The sequence below is a fragment of the Felis catus genome, chromosome B4, assembly GCF_018350175.1.
Source record: "Felis catus isolate Fca126 chromosome B4, F.catus_Fca126_mat1.0, whole genome shotgun sequence".
In the NCBI taxonomy this organism is placed as follows: domain Eukaryota; kingdom Metazoa; phylum Chordata; class Mammalia; order Carnivora; family Felidae; genus Felis; species Felis catus.
The window spans coordinates 100709138-100712660 of NC_058374.1; the positions used below are offsets into that span (position 1 = coordinate 100709138).

At 43.7% G+C, this 3523-nt stretch overlaps 1 pseudogene; it reads right to left on the reverse strand.

Moving 5' to 3' along the window:
- Window positions 1-637: 637 nt before the first annotated feature.
- LOC101088342 lies at window positions 638-2142 on the reverse strand (annotated as a pseudogene).
- Between the last annotated feature and the right edge of the window lie 1381 nt (window positions 2143-3523).

A 3523-nucleotide genomic window follows, 5' to 3' on the forward strand; every position in this document is an offset into this window, starting at 1 on the left:
TTATGGCACTTTATTGTTTTTTTCATTGTGGAAAAATCTTTAAGAAAAAAAATGTAGTTAACAAAAAAAACTCAAGTCCCACCTAGCAAAGTATACCCAAAAGGAAATTACAGTACAGGTAAGTTTTAAGTCAAATCCTCACCAATTCCTACAGTATTAGTAATGAGTCTCAATTTTCAAAAGTCACTTATTTTTAAAAGCTTAAACTTAACCTAAAAGACTTTAAAGGAAAATAAACTAGAATGAACAAACATGAGAAATGTTTGTCTTTGAATGAGGGATCTAGCACCTTGAGTTGTCCAAAAAAGTATGTCTCCCCAATGTGTTCACGGCAATGTGGTGTAAAAGATCCATTCAATGTACTTAAAACCACTTTAACTCAGATAACATCACTCTGAAATACACAACCAAAATGTTATTTGAGAAAAGCTGAAAATAGTTTTAGTTTACTCATTATCACATGCTAGAAGAAAGTTTGCATGAGAAAACACTGCAAAGGTAATTTTTTAATCCAGATTTCACAAACTCATGGTGCAAAATGGGTCCCACAGCTTCTTCTAAGAGTAATAATTGCTTTTCACTGCTTGTTGTATGCCTGTGAAAATTTGATTGCAATAGTGCAAATGTTCCTACAAAACTAATCATATCCACCCATGCTGTTCTGGCCTCAATAGCCAGCCCCATAACAGCCACTCACAGACTGGCTCTCGAGGCCACTGTAAGTAGGCTGGGCTGACACTCCCATGCCTTGCATCATCTGGCTGCTATACGCCCCATTGCTGGCCCCAGGAGTGGAATTCAGGAAAAGGTCTATGTGCCTGTGTTGCGTGTTGGCCTGGTCTTTGGACATAGCTGCCACAGCTTTTTCGTGAGTGGCAAACTCAACATCAGCTCCGCCGGTCACGCTTCCATCAGGCCCAGTCTCAATATGCACTCTCACAGGGTTAAGCGGAGAGAAGTTGTAAGTGTCGTTCTCTGTGGGTGTGTATGGCAGCCCTCTCATGTGGACACTGTCCAGTGCTACTCCTGACAGTGAACTCCCTGTCTCCATACCTGTGGTCATCCGTGCCTGAGGGACAATAGCTGAGGTCTCTCCCAAACACATAAGTGGTAAGCTGTAGCCATCGCTGAGGCCGCCGTTGTCCTCAGAGCCCCCATAGCCTGCACTATAATCACCAGACCTCATCCCCTCCGGGCCCGCTTGCTTGATGATGCCAATACACCTCCTGGCTGTGCCAGGACGATCTTGGGGCCTTGGCCGCTGTATAGACATGAACTTCACAGACTTTGGACACTTCAGCATACCTGCACCTTATTCTCTCCTTATGCTTCCTTAGGGCCTTCTCAGCTAACTCCTTTGAGGCAAAACTACACAAAGGCGTCCCCTCTAATCTTGCCCCTGAGGTCCACAGGCAATGTGATCCTGCTTGGCATAATTTCCAACCCTGAGAACTGAACAATTTCTTTTTTGGTGCCTCCAAATGGGGGAGCTCGAAGCCGCACAAAGCCATCATTGGCGGTGTCAGCACTGTTTGGACCACGGGGCTTCAACACTCAGTCCATCTCGGTTCTGTGGTATGCTTTCCCTGTCTTTTTTAAGGGCCATTTTTACATGGCCCTTACCACTCTCACCAAAAGCCTCACCACTCTGCCTTCTCTAGAGTAGATGAAATGAACACCTGCAGCCCCATCATGTATTGTGCAGTCAGAAAGGAAATTCTGCAGATCCTCAACAGAGCAGGATCAGGGCAGGCCACGGAGCTTGACCACAAAGCCTTCACCTCCCTCGGGCGCAGCCTCATGGACGCTTGAGAGAACAGAGGTCAAATAAACTTGGATGCAGCTTTTTTGTGGCTTAAAGAACAACTCTAGGATAAGGGTGGGATGCCCACAGTTGGAGACACTTCTGGTAGGTGACAAATTGCTGAGGGGAGCAGGACTGGTCAAACAAGTGCAGTTTACAGTCAAAGAACCCTTAATTCCGCCTGACACTTGAAAACGCAGAAGGCTCCAGGAAAGTCCAGGTGCATCTCCTTCTGTTACTAGCCTGAAATGGAAACTCAACTGGCTGTAGGCAAAGGTTTCATAGGAGGGTTGAAACTGAGCTTTTAAGCTTGCAGCCCTCGGCCGCCAGGGGCGCATCTGAGCAATGTGTCTGTGGGAAGCACGGTGAAGGTCACAGGCACTGACAGGTGCAGGAGGAGCTCACTGAAATAGGCTGACAGCAGGCTTGTGGCACTTTCTGAATGAGAGGATGAAAAGCAAGAATCGTCATCAATTATGGAAAATTATCCCTCGGAAGTAAATATTCCCTCTTTCCAATTCTCTTCATTTTCTCCACCTGGAATTCCAATGATAAAGACTTTAACCAATTCTCTATGACTTTTAATCTCTCAAAAATATATTTTGGGGTGCCTGGGTGGCTCAGTTGGGTGAGCGTCCGACTTAGGCTCAGGTCATGATCTCACAGTTTGTGGGTTTGAGCCCCGCATCGGGCTCTGTGCTGACAGCTCTGAGCCTGGAGCCTGCTTCAGATTCTGTGTCTCCCTCTCTCTCTTCCCCTCCCCTGCTCGCACTCTGTCTCTCAAAAATGAATAAACATAAAAAAAAACTTTTAAAAAATGTGTATTTTAAATATATATATTTTTAATTTTAGAGAGAGGGAGAGAGCACTAGCAGGTGCGAGGGGTGGGGAGGGGGAGGGGGAGGGGAAGGAAGAGAGAGTGTGAGAGAGAGAAAATCCTAAGCAAGCTCTACCGCTGAGCATGGAGAGGCACCTCTGTCCTGTCTTTAATGTGTGTTAGTGTTGCATTCTGGATGATTTCATCAGATCCATCTTTCAATCTACTAATTATTTATTATTTTAGCTCTGCTTAATCTACTGTGTAACCCATACAGTTTAAAAAGAAACATTTGTGAAAGGGAGGCCTGGGTGGCTCAGTCCCTTAAGTCACCCACTCTTGATTCTGCCTCAGGTCATGATGTCACAGTTGGTGGGATCAGTCCCACATAGGGCTCTGTGCTGAAGTGCAGTGCCTGTTTGGGATTCTCTCTCTCTCTCTTTCCCTTCCCCGCTTGTGAACGCACGGTCTTTCTCTCAAAATAAATAAATAAACCTTATAAAAAATGTTTAAACATTTATAAAGATCTTTGTATGCTGAGTTTTTTATATGGTATCTTGTTCTTTTGAAGAAAACATGAAATACGCATACATATGAGTGTAGAGCTTATTAATCATACTGAATATATTTTTCAGTGGGTTGCTTTCGGGTGCTACTTTTTCAATTTTTTATTCTTTTTTGTCTACTTCCTGTGTTTAGAAATTATATGTCCTCTGGCTAATCATTTAGTGGTTAACACACATTTAATTGTGGTAAAATGACATTACATTCATCATAATCATTTTAAAGTACAATTCAGTGGCATTAACTATATTCACAATGCACAGCCAGCCCAAATTGCACACAATGTACAATTAGAACTATATATTTCCAAAATTTTTCATCACTCTAAATGGAAACTT